The 21497-nt window shown below is 40.2% G+C and overlaps 1 protein-coding gene and 1 pseudogene across 2 annotated transcripts in view; one reads left to right on the top strand and one right to left on the bottom strand.

Annotated features, from left to right (window-relative positions):
- Nucleotides 1-2928: 2928 nt before the first annotated feature.
- Nucleotides 2929-21497, top strand: part of NCK1 (NCK adaptor protein 1) — an 81833-nt gene continuing 63264 nt past the window's right edge. For both annotated transcript variants that reach the window (XM_044252299.1, XM_044252300.1), the window contains exon 1: nucleotides 2929-3061. The gene's annotated coding sequence lies outside the window, so the exon portion shown is untranslated. The remainder of the gene's footprint in view (nucleotides 3062-21497) is intronic.
- LOC122908915 lies at nucleotides 13875-16171 on the bottom strand (annotated as a pseudogene).

The raw sequence follows: 21497 nt of genomic DNA, 5'->3' as shown, positions 1-21497 counted from the left end.
TAAACAGTCCTAGTTGGCAGGGATGCTAAGCCAGATCATCCTCTAATCATTTCTAACTATAAGCTATCAAATTTCCTGGGAAAGATCTTGAGACATGGAGACTCATTTTCCGCTTCCTTGTCTTCCCAAATTCTGCCTACATATTTTTATCCTAGACAGATTAGCTATCCCTATCAAAGCCCCATTTCCAGTCCATAGGTCATAAGTTTTGGTCTAAATAATATTGTCTCCTGATTCTGGCTAGTCCCTCGTCCACTCAGCACTAATTAACAGGGGTGCTTCCCATTTTTGGTCTGCGTTCCGCTAAAAGAGAGGAAGAAGCCATGTGCATGTTTATATCTGGAAGTGGGGAGACAGGGTGTATGGAAGGAAGTCTCTCGGACAACTCCCACCCCACAAGAACTTGTACTCCATTCCTTCTAAGTTACTATCCTGCAATTTCATATATGACTTTTGTCTAGCTACCTTTCTACCCAATGCTTTCTTGTGTCATTGCTGTTTCTTTTTTTTCTTCAATTCCTTCTCCTTTTCATATGTATTTTGAGCTTCTTTCTTTTTTTCTTTCTTTCTTTTTTAAAAGATTTCCTGGTAAGAATGGGTGATAAGGAAACTTAAAGAAATAAAACTAAAATGTTTACACAGAACTAAACCCCCCCTTTTTTAAAAAGATTTTATTTATTTATTTATTTGACAGAGAGAGATCACAAGTAGGCAGAGAGGCAGGCAGAGAGAGAGGAAGGGAAGCAGGATCCCCGCTGAGCAGAGAGCCGGATGTGGGACTCCATCCCAGGACCCTGAGATCATGACCTGAGCCGAAGGCAGCAGCTTAACCCACTGAGCCACCAAGGCGCCCTAAAAACCCTTTTAAAAGAAAGTTCTTCCCTCATTTCTTCTATTGCTTAAATAGGTGGCACACAGTAGTTAAGAGATCTAGATCAAAATCTTGTAAAGGGTCTGTTCAGACCATTGGTTCATTCAAAATACATATTCCCTTACAAAATAAAATCTAAACTTATGACTTCATATTTTTCTGGGTTTATTTTCCCCACTTATAGCAGTGGTATAAGGTGCCTGATGGCAAGAACCTATTGTATTTTTATTAACACCTCCAACCCATCACATGTTAAATATGTACACAGAATTGAACTGAGCCAGGTTTTGCTAACAGTTGTATGATTTTGGAAGAACAGTTTTCACCTCTGGACAATCATTTCTCCAGCTTAAAAAAAAGAATCTAATAGCATTTCAATCCATAAACTTTGTAAGATGTCTTAACAAATAAAACTATTGTATTAGCTTGAGTTGCCAATAACAAAATACCAATAACAGAAATTTAATTTCTCCTGGTTCTAGAAGATGAAGTCCCACATAAGCATGTCAGCTTGGTGAATTACAGCTGAGAGCTCTCTTCTAGCCTTGCCCATGGCCCCTTTCTCAGTCCTCTCACGGTGGAGATAGAAAAAAATCGCTCTCTTTTTACAGGAACACTAATCCTGTAAGATTAGGGCCCCACTCTTATCTCAGTCAATCTTAGGTAACTCCTAAAGGCCCTATCTTCAAATACAGTCCCATTAGGGGTTAGGGCTTCAACATATGAATTCTGGGAGGGGACAACTCAGTCTATTGTAGCCATGATAAATATACAAAGGAATTTAGGCTATTAGAATAAATTTGAATTTCACTTATATTATTCACTTTGGATGCTAATAATGGGATGTAGACATACAATAGCTGTTGCCCAGAGTTTCATGATTTACTTGCCAGAGCCAACTTGAAGCCAGGAAGGGGTTCAGGGTGATTTGTGCTTGATGTTGTGACCCTCAATAATGGCAACCAAACCACATACGTCAAAACTCAAATGAATGATTTTGAAGTTAATTGCAGAAAAGTGTGACCCTTGGGACTTCAAGTTAGGGCCAGGATTCAAAGAAGGGAAAAGAAGATGTACTAATGCCTCAAATAATATTTACTTATCATTTATTATGTAGTAAGCAGTGAAGGAAAATACTGACATGGTTCCTGACTTAATGAGTTTACCATCTAGGTAGGGATACGAACAAATTCAGCAGCTTGTTTGGGGGAAAATACCTGTGCTCCACGAAAGGTAACTATCCCAGTAGGTTTCCCTGAGGAGGCGACACCTAAGCGGAGCGGAACCACAGAGATGGCTCAGAAGGCATGAAGCAGTTTGAGGTGCGGAGCTGCAGTACTGGGCGTGGGGAGAACCAACGGACTGATGACCTGGCAGGTGGCTGTGACTGGGCCGCTGAGAATGGGCACACTTGACACCGAAGGTCATTGTCCTCCTCACAGCATGACTACCGCAGCTGAGACTGGAAGTTATTCACGTACCACGGTACTGGGAAGACCCTCAGACTCAGCTTATTTCGGTTTGTGGCTCAAATTAACCATACATCTTACTTTTTTTCTCTCAGGTTCCCATTTCCAGGCCTTTTGGTTTGTTTTTCGTTTTCTCTCTCTGCCCCTAAAAACCTTCTGTTGACAAGACACACTTCAGGTGCGGAAACCTGGAGGAAGCTCCCAGAAGCGTTGGGGCGGAACTCGAGAAGCAGTAATTTCTGCTGTGTAGTCTCTAATGTGGCGCTGAGGAGGGAGGATCAAAGTAATTCGCCACAGCAACCGGAGTAGCAAAAACGGCAACGATAAGGTCAGGCCAAGCACTTCTAACCCTTTCGCTCGCTTACTGCTGAACAGCCTCAGTTTGCTCCACGCCCAGCACAGCACTTGATTGACAGACGGGCCGACCCAATCCGAGCGCGGCGCATAAAACTCTCGCTTCAGGGATAGGAGAGAAGGGAGCGACTGAACCTATCGGATTGGGCCGGGAGGGGGTTTCCTGCCCGCGCGGATCCGCCTACGACCTCCCGGCCACTTGACGCCGGAGCCCCGCCCGCCGGCCGCGCGCGTCCCGCCCCTCTCGCCAGAGCTACGCGGCGGCTGAACCGAGGCCTCGTGCCGTAACGGCCATCGCGGCGGCCGCGGCGGTCTCCCGGTCCCTTCCTCAGGTGAGCTGGGGCCACACGGACCCGGCAGAAGGAAGGTGAGACGGTCCTGCTGGTAGGCAGACGCACAGACAGCCTTTCCTTTCCCCATGCGTCCGCGCAGTCTGCCACTCGCTGCGTCGCTTCCTCTTCTCCCGCGAAGTTAGCCCCCCAGGCGCCGTCTGCCGGCCCTGAGCTGAGCCGGAGGGGGCGGGGAGGCCGCTCGGCCAGGCCTGGGCGTTTTCATCGCTGCTCAGCGCGACCTTCTAGCCCGTTCCCCGGGCCCCGCAGCTCCAGACCTCGCTCTGGCCGGCCGCTCCTTAGAGGCTGGGAGGTCGAGTGCGCGGCGCTCTCGCTCCCCTGGTTCTTTTTCTCCCTAAAAAGTCCTGTTGCCTGTTGTGGCGTAATCCGGTCCAGGGAAGGTAGGACGTGGTCGAGGATGGAAGGGGCGCGCTCACCTCGAGCCTTACAGGAGGGGAGAGGGCCGTAACCTGTACTGAGGGTGAACATCATTGGGATGCGCTCTCTGCCCCTCCCCCACCCCCAGATTAAAATTTGGGTTATTTTAATCATATGGACCTGCTGTAGTTTCGTACGATTGCTTGTTGCTTCAGCTGTGAGCTTTTGACTTAAGTGCAATATATCCGGTTTAAAAAAAAAAGAATCTCAGTAATTGGTTTTGTAACGTTTTGTGGTGTTTCCGTAAAAGTTAAATTTGCCGTTAGAAGCTCGGGAAGCTGGATTTTGTTTAGGGATGAGAATTGTAACATTATAGGCGCTCGGCAATGTCGAACGATGAGCCGGTCACCGAAAAATAATTCTACCGTTAGATTTGGTAAGAAAACATTGGAGTTAGGAAAGAATGAAATTGAGAATTTCGAATCCAATCTTGGGTGGTGAGCAAAAAAGCTCCGTGTCTGGTCAAAACGGGTAAATATTGCAAGAGGTAATTCATTTTTAAAAGTCTTACTTTGGTAGATTGATGAAAAACCAGCTATACAATTTACTAAGTACCTGGAAAGCACAGTTTCTAAAATCTTAATCTTCAGCGAGGTCACAAAGTAATGAGGAAAATAATCCAAGAAGAAGGTTTTGTTTGATAATTGTCAGTTATATTCGGTTCTTAAGTAAGCTTCCATTCACAGTTTGAACGGAACAAGAAATGTGGATTGGTTGATGAATAGTAGTTTCATTCCATCTTGATCATAGATTCTGGAATTTTCTTTTTTGGGAAAATTGTGATCTGGAGAAAATAGCTATAATATCTATAAGTCCTGTTCACAAAATGCTCAAGACTCAGCTGTGCTTGTTCACGTATTACATTTTAAATTGTTCACTTTATTTTTCTATGCATTATCTTTTAGTCCGGATTTTACCAGCGCTTTCGGGTCCATGTAAATAAAATTTGAAGTGTACACAGGATGTTTTGTTAGATACTGAATGGTACTTTATGCCTCTGGGCTTATTTTTATTTTGCACTTTGGAGAACTTTCTTGCCAAAAGCTCAAGGTAGATTTAATGTTAAGTATTGTTATAAATCACTCGTCAGGAGGACTCCATTTAATAAATAGAGAATGCAGCCCATTTTTTCTTATCATAGTATCATACTTTAATAACTTTTACAATTTACTTACTTTTATAATACGGAAAAATACTAAATGTTCTCTAGGTACATCAGAGCAGTAAATGATTTCTTTAGTTGGTAAGTTGGAGGAAACTCGTGAAATCACTAAGCATTTAACAAATTCTTCATAAGTACTTGGGTATGCTATTTTAGGAAGACAACTGATATTTTAAAAATTTATTTATTTAGATAAATAGTGAGCCTACTCACTTGGTTGAGGGGAAGAGAGGGGCAGAGGGAGAGGGAAAGGGAGAGAATCTCAAGCAACTCCCTGCTAAGCACAGAGTGTGATTGGGGCTTAGGCTGGGTCTCATGACCCTGAGATCTTGACCTGAGCCAAACCAGGAGTCAGTTGCTCAACTGACTGAGCCACCCAGGTGCCTCAGGAAGACAACTGATATTTAAATATTATTTAATTAAGGCAGTAATTCTACCTGGATGATCCTCATTTTACGATTCCATAGGCAGATTTTGTTTCAGTAGTGTTACAGTTGCAGCTACCGAGACACAAACCTTGGTTTTGTCTTTGACATCCTCTATCCACATAGTATTGGCTAATTTTTGTTAGCCATTTTTTGGAAATTTCTTTGAGATATGTTCTTTTACACTAGATTTTTTTAAATTAATTAATTTATTTGACAGGCAGAGATCACAAGTATGCAGAGAGGCAGCCAGAGAGAGAGAGGTGGTGGGGGGAAGCAGGCTCCCCACTGGGCAGAGAGCCGGATGCGGGGCTCGATCCCAGGGCCCTGGGATCATGACCTGAACGGTGCCCCCTCCCCCACTAGCTTTTTTTTTTTTCCAAAGATTTTATTTATTTATTTGACAGACAGAGATCACAAGTAGGCAGAGAGGCAGGCAGAGAGAGAGAGAGAGAGAGGGAGGGAAGCAGGCTCCCTGCTGAGCAGAGAGCCCGATGCGGGGCTCGATCCCAGGACCCTGAGATCATGACCTGAGCCGAAGGCAGCGGCTTAACCCACTGAGCCACCCAGGCGCCCCTGCACTAGCTTTTAATTGGGTTTTCTGCCTACCTTTTCTACCTACTCAGTATGTCTTGCCTTCTGCCTTAATCGTAAAATTGTGTTTCCCTACTGTGAAACCAGTGATAGCTCCCTGTTATCTACAGAGTACTTCTCAGAATTCCCTAGTCTTCTAATAGTCTGCTCAAAACCCATTTTTTTTTTTTTTTTTTATGACAGCACTATTTCTCTGTGGGAGCTCTCCATCCTAAACCAATCTCTCATTCTCATTTAGATTTTATGTTTTTCTACCTTTATCTGTTGAGAATTTGATTGCCTGTGCATAGCCTGCCTATTCTTGAAAGGAAATCTCCCTCCCTCCCCGTCCCCCACCAAATTACCAAAGTAGCAGATGAAGTCATATTTTGTTGAAGTTTCATTTTTGGTCCTGAATTCAGTACAGCCTTCCAGATCTTTCTGTTCTCTGTATTGTTGCTTTCCTTTGAACCCATTGCCCTTACTGTCTTATTATTCCTTTGGTTTTTTTAAGCTTATGTGAACTTGTTTTGTAATATCATGGAACAGTATTGTGGGAACGTTGGAATTACAGCCTTTGGTTTTATAGGTAAGGAAAATGAAACAATAACTACACGGAAATTCGCACATTTAATGATGGTGGCAGAGCTGAAACTCAGACCTTGATTTCCTAACTCAAGGTCTGTGTATTTTTTTTTATATGAAGATTTTATTCATTTGTTTGAGAGAGGTGGCATGAATGAGAGAGAGTGCGAGCAGGGTGAGGGGCAGAGGGAGAAGGAGACTCCCCACTGAGCAGGGAGCCCTATGTGTCCTCCATCTTGGAACTCCAGGATCATGACTTGAGCCGAAGGTAGATGCTTAACCAACTGAGTCACCCAGGTGCCCCTTGGTCCGTGTGTTCTTTTTCTTTTTTTTTTTTTTTTTAAGATTGTATTTATTTATTTGATAGAGATCACAAGTAGGCAGAGAAGCAGGCAGAGAGAGAGGAGGAAGCAGACTCCCTACTGAGCAGAGAGCCTGATGCGGGGCTCCATCCCAGGACCCTGAGATCATGACCTGAGCCCAAGGCAGAGGCTTAACAACACTGAGCCACCCAGGTGCCCTGGTCTGTGTATTCCTTAAAGTTTTCCCTGTGTATTTCCTAAGAAGGTGTACTACTTTTCATCTCTTGGAATCCAGTTTTTTTGTTTGCTTCATATTACTTTGCATTTTGTGTCTTTACATCTTGTATAGATTGAAAACTTCTGTGTGAGGCCAATGGGATCTTGACTTGGATTGTTCAAATCATTAAAATGGGTTTAAAGTCTTTTTCTTTGCTTGTTAGATGTATTAACAGCATTAACAAAAATCATATTGTCATCTCTGTAGTTGAGTCCACGATTCATTAAAAGGTGAATGTATCTCTTAGAATTTTTACTCCTGGAGTTGAGTTTATTTGAAACTCTTAATTCCAAGAGACTGAATATTTGGGTACTTTAAAAGTAGATGTGAACATTTCAGTGGTTTGGAGGAAACCTGGAGGGTTTATCACATAACTGGATTTAATGATCCAGCCAAATGTTCTTTTTCTTTTTTAGGTTCTTAGAACAGCAGCACTTTTGCATTTTGCTACTTTGTCCTCTTGTTCATCTGTCAGAAACTTGATTATTGAGCAATCTGTTTATTGAGCAAAATATTCTGAAAACATTTGTTCCTTTTGGGAAGTCAGAGTTTTTATAACTTTGCTCTTGACATTTATTTTTCCTCTTAACTGTGAAGTTGCTGTTACAGCAGTAGCATAGGGTTGCCTTGGTTATTTTTGTTCGTTTTTGGGATTTTGGTTTTTTGTTTGTTTTTTTGGGGTTTTTTTACACTTACATAGTAAGAGTTGCATAGTGTAAGGTAGCACAGAAAATTATCAGATGAAATGTTTCTGGAAGGAATGTTTTACCCTTTGGTTTTAAATAAAATTACCTGCTAAAATAAACTTTGTTTATTTTTGTTGAAATTTTTAGTTGAAAACTTTAGTATATTTGTTGAAACATTGATTCTCTCATTCTTTATTCCTGAAGTTGTATTTAAGGCTTACTGAATTGGACATAAGTATGGTATGGATAATTTCTGCTTTTTTTGAAATAGACCAATGGAATAAAGCAGTGAGAATATGGTTTTTAAAAAACGGATGCATCTAAAAAGCTTTTTTGTTGTTTTTTAAGAATTAGCCTTCCAAAAATTACAGTATGTATTTCCAAATCATGTTGTGTTTAGATCAGATAATTGATATAACAAAGAATTTAATATGCCTTGTATTTTTTGAGCATCCCAGCAAAACAAATATTTATGTTTAACCACAAAAACTTTCTATTAATTAAATAAGACTTGGAAAATTTACCTTAGTAGTTCTTGACCATTTCCAGGTACTAAATGTTCTTGCATGGTAACATTTTTTATTTTTAGAAACATTTAGAATACTTTGTGTATAGCCCCTTTCCCCCAGAATTCTGCCCTAGGAAGTCAGTTACTTTAATTTTTCCATGTTTTTTTTTCCCCCATTTCTTTTCTTTATATTTTCTTCTTCTAAGATCTTATTTTTAAGTCATATCTGCACCCATTGTGGTGCTTGAAGTCATAACCCTGAGAAAAAGAGTTGTGTGCTCCACGACTGCCAGCCAGTCACCCTTCCCTATTCTTAAAAAGGCCTATAAGGCCTTGCATGATTTGACTTTTGCCTACTTCTCTCTCTTGCTATTTTCCCTTTCTCCTCCTTTTCCCTTCACTAGCCAAGATTATTTTTTGCCTTGGAACCCATGAACCTGCTCTTCCTGCTGGGCAGATGGTTCCCTTAGGTTAATTAATAATAAGTTTGGCTGCTGGTAATTAAGAAAAGGCCAAATAATTTCTCTTCTCACACTAGAAAAATCCAGGGTTTGCATGGCAATCATTTATTTAAATATTATTTCCAGGTGTTTTTTTCCTTAGTAAAAATAATACTGAAATAAAGATCTTTGTATATAAAGCCTTAGATTTTTTTCTTCCTTGATTAATTCCTGTTGTGGGATGATGCAGTTGAAATGTCGTTGATTTATTTAAAAACTTGTTAGAGAAAGTGTCCTTTGAATTTTTTAAAATAGCAAAGTACACAAATTTCATTGTATAGTTCAATGAGTTTTTATATTTGTAGCCATCTATCTATCACCCAGATCAATTTTTTTATGACAGCAGTATTTCTCTGTGGGATCTGTCCATCCTAAACCAATCTTATTCTCATTTAGATTTTATATTTTTCTACCTTTATCTGTTGAGAATTTGATTGCCTGTGCATAGCCTGCCTATTGAAAGGAAATCTCCCGCCCTCCCCGTCCCCCGCCAAATTACCAAAGTAGCGGATGAAGTCATATTTTGTTGAAGTTTCATTTTTGGTCCTGAATTCAGTACAGTCTTCCAGATATGGAAGTGTTTCCAGTGCTCCAGAAAGTTCTCTCATGTGTCCTCTTAAGCACTATTTCCTATCCCCAAAAGTTAATCACTATTCTGACCTGTATCATTTTTGCCTGTTCTTGAACTTAATGGAACCATACAGTATATACACTCTTGTGAGTGACTGCTTTTGCTTAATATTGTGTTTGTGAGATTCACCTATGATGTTGGTACAGCAGTAGTTGGTGTTTTTTACTGATAATAGTTTTCTGTTGGATGAAATATACAATTTTAAAAAATTCATCATTAATGAATATTCGGTTTGTTTCTGGTTTTGTAGCTGTTGTGAATAAAGCTGCTGTATACATTTACTTACAAGACTTCCAGTGGACATACAAAGTCATTTCTTTTGGGTATGTGTACCTGGAAGTATAGTGACTCTTGTCTACCAGTTTTTGAACCTACTGGGAGCAGCTTTCTGTCTTATTTAAGCAGTTTTCTAGGATTTCTTCCTTATTGTAAGACTAGTGACTCCCCTTGCCTTTCTTCTGTGTTAAATCACGTAGTTCTTTTTTTTCAGTTTGACCCCTCCTTTGGTGGAACATATCTCATAGTAGAATCCTATGAAGTTTGAGATCTTGCATTATTAATAAAATGCCCCCCCCCTTTTTTCCTCCCCTGGGATTTTGCTGAGTAATAAATTTTAGGTTAGAAATAATTTACTTTCAGAATTCTGAAGGCATCTCTTCCTTGTTTTCTGGCTTGTGATCCTTTTGAGAATTTTGAAAACCTGATTCCTGATCCTAATGTTTTTTTTCTTTTTTGAGATTTTGTATCTCCTGTATTCTGAAATTTCATGACGGTGTGACTTGGCCTGATCTGTTCTTGGGCGTTTTCCTGGATATTCATTGTGCACTTCAGACCTGCAAAATTATGTTCGTCAGTTCTGGGAAATTTTCTTAAATTATTTTGTTGATGGCTGTAGTAGTAGTCTGCTAGGGCTGCTGTAACAAAATACCACAGGCTAAGGACGCCTGGGTGGCTCAGTTGGTTAAGCAGCTGCCTTCGGCTCGGGTCATGATCCCGGCGTCCTGGGATCGAGTCCCACATCGGGCTCCTTGCTTGGCAGGGAGCCTGCTTCTCCCTCTCCCTTTGCCTGCCATTCTGTCTGCCTGTGCTTGCTCTCTCCCCCCACCCTTCTCTAATAAATAAATAAATAAAATCTTTAAAAAAAAAAAAGTTTGTCAAAATACCACAGGCTAGGTGGTTTAAACAACAGAAGTTTATTTTCTGATAGTTCTGAATGCTAAGAAGTCCAAGTTCAAGGTGCTATCAATGTTGGTTCTGTATGAGATCTCTTCTTGGCTTATATAGACAGCTGTGTTTTTTTTTTTTTTTTTTTTTTTTTTTTTGGTTTTTTTTTTACTGTGTCCTTACCGAGCCTTTTGTTTTTTCTTCTTTTTTTTTTTTAAAGGTTTTATTTATTCATTTGACAGAGATCACAAGTAGGCAGAGAGAGAGAGAGAGGAGGAAGCAGCTGAGCAGAGAGCTCGATGCGGGACTCGATCCCGGGACCCGAGACCATGACCCGAGCCGAAGGCAGCGGCCCAACCCACTGAGCCACCCAGGCGCCCCTTCTTTTTCTTTTTTAAAAAAAAAAATATTTTTTAAGATTTTATTTCTTTATTTGACAGAGAGAGAGCACAAGTAGGTAGAGAGGGAGAAGCAGGCAGGCTCTCTGCTGAGCAGGGAGCCTGATGCAGGGCTTGATCCCAGGATCTTGGGATCATGACCCGAGAAGATAGCCTCTTAACCATCTAAGCCACCCAGGCGCCCCACAAAGCCTTTCTTGATAGAGATACCTCTCTCCTCCTCGCCCAATGAGGATACAGGTTCAGTTGGATTAGGGCCGCACCCTTATGACATCTCATTTAACCTTGGTTACCTTCTAAAGTCCTATCACCAGATTCAGTAACTTTCAGGGTTGGGGCTTCAACATGAATGGGGGGGTACAAGGAGACATAATTCAGTCTACAGTAATAATTTCTTCTCCTTCCTTTTGTTTCTCTCTGAAAATATTATGTTATTTCTGCTAGTTCTGTTTGTGTCTCAGACTAGTCCTTTGGTGTTTTTCTTTTTTTTTTCCTTAATTTTTCATCTCCTAGTCTTTTTGCTCTGTATTATATGAGAGGTTTCATTAACTTTTATTTCCTGAGCCTTCTGCTGAAATTTTCATTTTGCCAGCAAGATTTTGATTTCCCAAGAACTCTTTGTTCTTTAAAAATTCTTTTTTATAGAGAGTATCCTTTGCTTGTTTCATGGATACATTTTCTTCTCTAATTTCTGAGGACATTTGCCTTTGTTTTTTCTTGGAGACTCTTTTTAAATTGGCTTCTAACTTTTATGTTGGAGGCTTGCTTCAGGTGTCAGTAATTCTTGGATGTTATCTTGAGATAATTTCAGTCTTCAGATTGAAAGCTTGAATTGATGGGGTCTTAAGGACTTTGAACTTCATTGCATTGTGGTCCAAGTGAGCCCTTTTTTTTAAAAAAAAAAAAAAACAACAACAAAAAAACCCCCCTGTTGTCTGGGAGGTGTTTCCTCTTGAGGGAAAACACAATCTTCTTGAGGGCTGAAGGTTTGACTGCCCTCCTTCATGTGTGTGTGTTACTGAATTTCTCATTCCCCACTTTTGATAAGGTACACAGATTTTTAGTTTTATCTGGTGATCCCAGTTCAGAGTTATGTAGTCAACCATCAGGTAGATTTGGGGAGGAAACTTCTAAGGATTTAAGCACTCCTTAGCTTTCACCCATTCTTCCCTATTTAATCCCCTCTTTTCTCAGTTGTAGTGGTAGCCGGTGCTCCCAGTTCCTGACTCTTTTGAGAATTCCAAGGTATAAATTGGGTTTTTCAACTCCTGGGTTAGGCTTTACCTTTTTGGAATTCACTGAGGTAGTAACCCATTGTCCAACTGTCTTTTTAGGTTGAAGAAATTAGTTCTTATTGCTTGCTATCCTGTATATTTTGCCTACTGTGTTAATTTCCTTAAAAACAAAAACCTGTAGTGTTAAATCCACTAATTGGAACCTCTCAGAAACTTTATTTGTACTGCCTAAGCAGTATTTGTACTGTCTTAAGCCAAGAATGATTTACATTTTTGAAGGTTTGTAAGAAAAGAAGAATATGCGACAGAGAGACTGTATGTGACCTACAAAGCCCAAGATATTTATTATCTGGCCCTTTAGAGAAGAAGTTGCCTTACCCTGTCCTTGTAATATACAGTTTCTGATTTCCTTTAATAAGGCTGTTTCTGGACTACAACTTTACTCCCACTCAAGCTTCAGTTTGTAATCTTGGAACTTCCTGAAGCTTGCTTTTTTTTTTTTTTTAAGATTTTATTTATTTATTTGAGAGAGGGCAGAATGAGAAGCAGACTAGAGAGCCCGATGCAGAGCTTGATGCCTGTACTCCAGGATCATAACCTCTGCCAAAGACAGGTGCTTAACTGACTAAGCCACCCAGGCACCCCTGAAGCTCTTTGTTTTGATTTAGTCTAGTGCATATTGTGAAGTTATGACTAAGAATTGATAGATTATACTCAATTATCAGAGATAGGAGATTTTTAATGTAAAATCTCCAAGAGTAGGATAAACAAAATGTTGAAGAAACAAGTAATGGAACATACTACACACACACACACACACACACACACGCGGATGCATTGTTTTTTGTCTTGTCATGTAAGTGCAGAGCTTAGGCATGTATACTGTAAAGAATGGGGAAAAGGGCAGTTGTTATATTGACAGTAGGTTCAAGTCATATTTTATTTTATTTTTTAAAAAGATTTTATTTATTTATTTGACAGACAGAGATCACAAGTAGGCAGAGAGGCAGATGGGGGAGGGTGCAGGTTCCCCATGGAGCAGAGAGCCCTATGGGGGCTCCATCCCAGGACCCTGAGATCATGACCTGAGCCGAAGGCAGAGGCTTTAACCCGCTGAACCACCCAAGTGCCCCTCAAGTCGTATTTTAAATGAGTCATTTTCATCAGCCTTCTCTGTAGTTTAGAAGATTTATAAGTCATAACTGGCAGAATAATTTTGGTTCTAGGCAAAAAGCTGTTTTAGGCAGTAATAAACATATGTGTATAAGTGTGTGTGTTTATACGTATATACAGATTTATGTAAAATTTTATTTTTCTACCTGATACCACAAATGAGAGGGAGAATTAATTTAAGCCACATGTCAGAGTGGGAGAAACAGGATTACACTGTTACAGGAAAAAATAAATATATTTTTTCTTAAAATTTTGGCTACCAAAAAACTCAGTTATGTTTACTCTTAACTGTATACTCAGTCTCATCACAGATTTCTTGTATAATTATCTTTCATTCCTCTGAATGGTAACTTGTCTTAGTATTTATCACTGTTATTTTTTAGTATGTATATTATGGAATTGTTTCTGTGAGTATACAGACTCATGCTCACTTTAAAAAAATAGGTTCATATGCTTCATCTCGTTTTCTAATTTAGAGATTTTTGGAGTCAGCTTAAGGTTTAAGAGACATCTTACCAAAGTGTTCAGTAAATAATTGGGGTGGATGGAAGGCAAGTGAGGCGCAATCAGCTAAGAATTATCAAAGAAATGATATTCTGGGGTGCTTGGGTGGCTCAGTGGGTTAAGCCTCTGCCTTCGGCTCAGGTCATGATCTCAGGGTCTTGGGATCGAGCCCCATGTCGGGCTCTCTGCTTAGTGGGGAGCCTGCTTCCCTTCCTCTCTGCCTGCCTCTTGGCCTACTTGTGATCTCTGTCAAATGAATAAACAAAACCTTAAAAAAAAAAAAGAAATGATATTCCGTATATTAGTAAATTTTTTATAAGTTTACTTGCTGAATATCTAGGCTGATGATATCCATATACACAATGAGGACTTCCACATTTTCCATTAACTTTATATCTTGGACATTAACAATCAGGTCTTTCGTTACCTGGAGGTCATCCCCACCAACTTACCACTTACAGTGCATGGCTCAGGGCACTCTAGAAACACTCCTTTGGCCGCTGAATTCTCAGTTCGTCTTACATCCAGCTAAATAAAAGATTCTTTTGTTGTAGCAGGGAGTAATCAACTATGACAGCACCCTGTCCTAAAGTGCTGCTCCATCACTTGGATTTTTCCCTGGTCTAGATACTTTTTTAGAGCTTGATCTGCATACTGTAATAGTATTTCTACCATCTGATCTGTAACCACAGCCTTTGCTTACTGGCATCCCCTGATAATCCCACTACTGCTTTTGTTTTTCCTTCATGGAAAGACCATGCAAGAGCCAAGGCTTCTGTAAGACAGTCTTGTTTCAGGAGATGATCACTCTCTTACCAGCTTCTCAGCATTGTCACATAAATGGATATTGTCCCCAAATAAAAGATTTGAGAACCATAACTACTGGTGGATTGATAAACCTCTCCAACCAAAGGCAGTGCCTAGCTAACATTTCCTCCAGTGGCTAGTGATTTGAAATGGCTGCTGTTACAGACCAACTGAATTTCTGAGATCTCCACTCTTTCCAGTTCCTCAATCAATTGATCAATCGAGGATCAGTTGATCCTGCTGATCAGTCACGTGCAACTTGTTCACACTGTCCAAGAGCGCAATGTACATGAGTTTATCCAAGTAAAGTTGATGAGGTCATAGTATAGGTGAAGATGCTATTGTTTATAAGTAATATGTATTGCTTCAGATTCATCTTTTAACTCAGATGACATCTCTGCAGAAATCAGGTATGGGATTCACATAATTAAGCACTACCACAAAATGCCAGGCCGGCAATGGAACACTGGGAGAATCTGTCCATAGCGAAAAATCATCTCCGTTTTCAAGGATTGTTTCAATCCAGTGACCAGTATCTTTGTTAAGAATGCCATGACCAAGGAAAACTGTATGATGGGATGGTCTTTCAACTTAGGCTTGAATGGAGAGGCTCAATACAGCAAACTTCACCCTTGGAACCACTGAACAGACCCTAGATTCACATGTTCTCACTCCCATCACTCTCTTAAATGTCAGTTCAAAGGGCACTAGGGTGGCTTAGTTCTGTTAAGCATCTGCCTTCGGCTCCCGTCATGATCCCGGAGTTCTAAGATGGAGCCCTGAGTTGGGCTCCCTGCTCAGCTGGGGGTCTGGTTCTCCCTCTCCTTCTGCCCCTCCCTCCCTCCTGCTCTCTCTTTCAGATAATAATAATAAATCTTTAAATGTCAGTTCAAAAACACAGCCTCTGCTGTCATTGTAAATTATAAGAGTTGTATCATCTGTAAACTTAACGTGCAATATGCTATTCTTAGAGGATGAGCATCTCTTACTGATCTTAGAAGTTTTCCACTGGCCAAATCCCACTTCATGGTATGTCCTTTAGCAAAGCCACAGAGAAATCTTGAGTAGTCATTGTTGATACTGAAGGCAGAGGTGGTTCCATACTGACCTCCAACACTAGTGTTCCTCAGACAGTTGCAAAGCTTGATTCTGATCACATATTAAAGCCAATCCGGGAGATGTACCCCTTGCTATAGATGGGACACTGCAATTGCAGCAGGCAGGCCAGCATCCAGTTTGTCAGCTGCAGACACTCTCTGGTCAGAAATTTCTTCAAAAGTGAATGTCATCTAACTGATTGAAGGGGTGAAAAAGGATCTGGTATTTTCTTCCTTTTTAAGTTGGTGCAGTCTCCACTATCTGAACTTGGCACAGACAAAATACCATAGAAGTGAGAATCAATAGTATCAATTTTTAACAGTGTAGGATCCTCAAGAACAAAAGACTCCTCTTCAACATCAGTTTGAGTATACTTGCCAGTGTTGGAGGAGTATCACCTTGAGGAATATCAAACTCCTTGTCATCAGTCAGATCATTCTGAACTCTAGTTTCTTGTCCAGATCTGTGTGAGAGAATTTTGAAAGCAAAGCTTCAAGATTGAAAGAAAGATGTATTCAGCTCTTCTTCAGCAGTCTTGGCACAGAGGATCTGTTGCACATTTTTGTGGTCTGGTTCATTTCCCATATTTTAATAATTGTAATTCAGTCCAAGCAAGTTTTTGTTTTTTTTGTTTGTTTTTATTTTTGACCTTAGATCATGATGACCTGAATGATGATCTCTGTGCTTGCAGCCATTCTAGCCCAGGACCTTTTATTTTATTTGTTTTAAATAATCTCTTTGCCAAATGTGGGGCTCGAACTCATCACCCTGCGATCAGAAGTCACATGCTGTACCGACTGAGCCAGTGAGGCTGCCCCTAGGGCTCTACTTTTAAATATGAGCAGATAATCAAGGATCACCAGGGTTCATGAGGAAAGCTTTTCATACAAGAGGAAAAAAAAATTTTTTTTTTCAGAATAAAAAAGAATTCTTGAAAACTAGAGCATAATAGTAAGAAAAAACACCCCATAGAAGAAAGGAAATTGAAGTAGAGGAGAATATGGAAATAGGCTATAAAAAGATAAAAGGTCAGTTTGTGAGGTCAGCTTCATCTAAGACAAGTGCCAGTGAGAACAGAGAAGAGTGAAGAAGAAATATTAGTGAAACAAGAAAAGTCCACAGGGTTGAAGAACATCATTTTGCAGATTGAGAGGCCCTTGGGTACTCAGGAAAATGGGTGAAAATAAGTGCATACTCTCAAATCTGGGACTGGTCAGGAAAATGGAGATCATACCACCTGTTATAACAGAATTTAATACAAAGAATTGTTTAGGGGCACCTGGGTGCCTCAGTGGGCTAAAGCCTCTGCCTTCAGCTCAGGTCATGGTCTCAGGGTCCTGGGATCGAGCCCCACATAGGGCTCTCTGCTCAGCAGGGAGCCTGCTTCCCTCTCTTTCTCTGCCTGCCTCTCTGCCTACTTGTGATCTCTGTCTGTCAAATAAATAAAATCTTAAAAAAAAAAAAAAGAATTGTTCAGCCATGTTATGAATTGAATTGTGTCACCCCAAAAAGATGTGTTGAAGTCCTAGCCCTTCAGTACCTCAGAATGTGACCTTATTTGGAAATAGAGCCTTTACAGAGGTAATCATGTTAAAATGAGATCAGCAGGGTGTACCCTAATCCAATATGACTGGTATTCTTTAATAGTGGAGGAATTTAGACACAAATTTGGACATAGGCATAGAGAGAAGATGGCCATCTATAAGCCAAGAAATACCTGAGGCTACCAGAACTAGGAGAGAGTCTTGGAACAGATCTTTCCCTTGTGTCTTAGAGAAGGCATTGCCAGTGCCTTGATTTTGGACCTGTGGCTTCCATAACTGCGAGATGGATTTTCATGCTAAGCCAATGCAGTTTGTGTTTGTTAACAGCAGCCTTCAGAAACCAATACACTAGATAATTGAAGAAATGAAAAGCCAGTAAGGGAGCACTCAGGTAGTAGAGATAGTAACTGTAGGAAGTAATTATTATCCCATGGGGCTGGGAGAGCAAAGAAAAGATACTAGGATTATTTAGAAGCATGAAGAGTAGTCCCAAGGATCTGAAACTCAGACTTCTGCCTGCTCAGAAAGTAAAGGTATTTTAGGAGACTTGATGAGGCTGGTCTATGAATGGCAGGAAAAACACAAGCAAAAAATGGCTGTCTGGAGCCAGTTGCTGCTGCTGGAATCTTTGCTATTGCCATGGAAAAAATTGTTGGTCGATGGTTGATGCTGACCTGAAGGGATATCTCCCTGTTCCTTTCTTTAGTCTTCTGGTGTCTTTCTTGTGGCCCTTAGATGATTCTCCAAGTCTAACAGGGAGTCAGCTAGCAAAGGAGAAATGTGATTTATAGGGCTCCAGCCCCCCAGTGTTACAAAGCAGAGTAGAGGAGTTGGTTTGAAGCCAGGGACAATAGCTAACTAAATACCATAGACACTGAGGTTTGTTCTTCTGAAAATTTGAAGTACATAAGACAAAGAAGATCTTGTAAACTTCCAGAGGTGGAGGAAATGGGTCACATTACAGAGATTTGAGTATTCTCAGCTGCAGCCTCACAAGCCAGAAGATAGTGAGCAGTGCTCTCAAAATCTGAGGTAAAATAATTTCCTGGCTAGAATTCTTTTCCCAGCCAAATTTTTAATTTTCATTTTTTTAAGATTTTATTTATTTGAGACAGAGAAAGTGAGAGAAGGAGCAGAGGAAAAGGGAGAATTAGACTCCTTGCTGAGCAGGTACCCCGACGTGGGGCTTGATCCTGGGTCCTGGGGTCCATGACCTGAGCCGAAGGCAGACGCTTAACTGACCGAGCCACCCAGGCACCTCTTAGCCAAATTTTTAAGCATAAGTTTAGAGGGCAGACATTTTCAGACATGCAAGATCTCTAAAAATTTTTCTTCCTTACTTCCTTTTTCAGAAAGCTATTAAGTGATTTGCTCCACCCACAAAAGGAAGGAGAAAATCTCCATAAAAGAGAAGGTGAAAGAAAGAAAAACAGGAAATCATGTCTAGAGAGACAAAGGGCATCCCTAAGGTCATAGTAAAAAGGACTCGCCAGATGCTGATTATCTGATAAAATAGCAGTGAGTGTAGATTTGAGCAGTGGGATGATGTTGCCAGTTTTAGGACATTGAAATCAATAAAATACGTGATGTCTGTATATCCAATTCAGGCGATTGGCAAAAAAAAAAAAGGATTTGAATTAGTGGATATCTTTCATTTGCTTAGTTTTTTATGTTGGCATTTTAGAATTTTGTCCTGGAATTATTTCTCTCTTTTATTCTCTCATAGGTGATCTTGTTCAGTCCTCTGATTTTAAATAGTATCAATAGGGGGATGCTTCACAAATTATGTCTTTAAGAAAGATCTCTGTACCATTTTACATTCCCACCAACAGGGTACAGAGAGTCTTAATTTCTTCAAATCTTTACCAGCCCTTGTTGTTTTTTCTCTCTTTCTGATAATAGTCATTCTAATGGATGGATATAGAGTACTAACCCATCGTGGTTTTTGTTTGCATTTTCCTAATGATTAGTGATGCTGAGCATCATCTACTATCTACTATATTGTCCATTTGTATCTTTGGAGAAATGTCTATTTAAGTTCTTTGGTTTTTCATTGGGTGATTGTTGAGTCTTAACTGATTTTTAAATTTCTGCTGTTTTCTTCTTTCCTTTTTGACTCATTCTTGATAGAGCAGGCAGAGAATTGTTTTCAGGATTTCTGTATTGGGGCGCCTGAGTGGCTCGGTGGGTTAAAGCCTCTGCCTTCAGCTCAGGTCATGATCGAGCCCCGCATCGGGCTCTCTGCTCTGCGGAGAGCCTGCTTCCTCTCTCTTCCTGCCTGCTTCTCTGCCTACTTGTGATCTGTCTGTCAAATAAATAAATAAAATCTTAAAAAAAAAAAGATTTCTGTATTACTGATGGTATGCTAACAACCCTAATAAGCAACAAATCTTAATGGTTTAACACAATGGAAATTTGTAATGCTTTCTCACATTATAGCCCAGTGGATGTGCAGTCATACAGGGACACAGGCTCTTCATTCTTTTTTTTTCCTTTTTTTTTTTAGTGGGCTCCATGTCCAGTGTAGAGGCCAGTGTGGGGCTAGAACTTATAACCCTGAGATCAAAACCTGAACCGAGATCAAGAATGAGACACAATACCAATTGAGCCTCCCAGGTGCCACCCAGGTGCTCTTTTTTAAGTCATCATTTTTACCACCATGTGTTTTTTGGGGTTGTTTTGAAAAGAGATGATGGTACGAAAGAAGCTTTTAGACCCAGGCTGGAAGTGGCATATATGCCTTCACCCAACATTCCATTGGTCAGAACTGAGTCACATGATCCCACCTAACTACATAGGAGGCTGGAAGATGTAGTATAGCTGTGTGCTAATGAAGGAGAGGAGAGAACAGACCTTATGGAGCACTAGCAGTCTCTCAGTGTTTACTGGATTAGAACACCCCTGCTTAAAACTCTTCAATGACTTTTTTTTTAAAATGCATGGAATAAAATTGGCCCATGTCTGTTTCATCCTTACTTTGTATCACTTTCTCCTTTATTATTCTCAAGTCACATTAGACTAGGTCATTTCTCAAAACATGCCAAGATTTTTCCTTCCTAGAATGTATGTGTTTTGTGGTTTCCTTTGCTTGGACCACTCTAAATATTTACATGACCGTCTCCTTTTCATCTTAAAATGTCAGCTTAAAATCCATCTCTAACTCAAGTATCTAAAGTAGCCCTCCTTTCCCCCCCTTTTTTTTGAAAGCACTGTGTTTATTACAGTCTATACTTTTTTTTATTTGAACATTTTCTTTGCTTTTGCTGTGTCCTATTCTCGAAGGAGGTGTCTCTTTCTCACTGTTCTTAGCACATGCCTGTCATTTTGTAAGTGTGTTGTATGAATGAAATACTATTTATTATATACAAACTGAAGTAGAGAGACTAGAGTGAGTAATAACCAAGAGCTCTTATGGTAATTGAGTTGAATTGTTGAGGGTTTTGGTTTTAGTGGATGCAGTATCAGTGGAATAGAAAAGAATGAACGAGGGACATTTCAAAGGAAAATCCAACACAAATTGCTGTGTGACTGAAGCAGGGAGTCTTGGAGAACGAGATGAGAAAAGAGTGATGGTTAGCTTGGCTGCTTCTAGTATGGCTATTCCTTTTGATATGTATTTGAAGATTCTGAAATGTTACCTTTCATGAAGGTTATAAAATGGTGATATTAATATCTTCTTCATAAGATTGTTGTGAGGATTAGTAATATACTATATTAAAAGCACTTAACATACTTAGTGTACTTTGTCCAGTAAAGTGAAGTGAAATAGAATGAGACAGTACAGTTAGGGATTAAGGGGGTATTAAGTTAGGCATTAAGGAGTTTGTGGTGGGAGAAAAGGTTTCTGGGCTTTTTTCTTTTTTTAATTTAAAGATTATTTATATATTTATTTATTTGACAAAGAGAAATAATGAGGGAACACAAGCAGGGGGAGTGGGAGAGGGAGAAGCAGGCATCCCGCCCAGCAGAGAGCCTGATGTGGGTCTAGATCCCAGGACTCTGGGATCATGATCTGAGCCAAAGGCAGACACTTAATGACGGAGCCACCCAGGTGCCCAGACTTCTGGGCTTCTATAGCAACTTTTCTTTAGAGGTACGTTCTTTTTAAACGTTACAATAAGTTAGAATTGTACTAAAAGCTCATATAGAGATAACATTAATGAATTTTTATTGAAGTATTTTTAGTAGGAATTTTCTGATCTGAAAGTATGCAGAATCATAGCAAAACAATGGCAGTTCATGGGGCGCCTGGATGGCTCAGTCCATTAAGCGTCTGCCTTACAGCTCAGGTCATGATCCCGGGGTGCTGAGATCGAGCACCATGTCGTCTTCTCTACTCCTCCCCCTCTGCTGGTGATCTCTTTCTCTCATTCTCTCTCTCTCTTTTAGATAAAATCTAAAAAACCAAAACAACAACAACAACAAAAAACCAATGGCCCTTCATCTGTTTATGCTACTTAACCA

Source organism: Neovison vison, chromosome 6 (genome assembly GCF_020171115.1).
Source record: "Neovison vison isolate M4711 chromosome 6, ASM_NN_V1, whole genome shotgun sequence".
Classification (NCBI taxonomy): Eukaryota; Metazoa; Chordata; class Mammalia; order Carnivora; family Mustelidae; genus Neogale; species Neogale vison.
The sequence above is the reverse complement of the archived record's forward strand: the minus strand, read 5'-3'. Positions and strand labels throughout refer to the sequence as shown.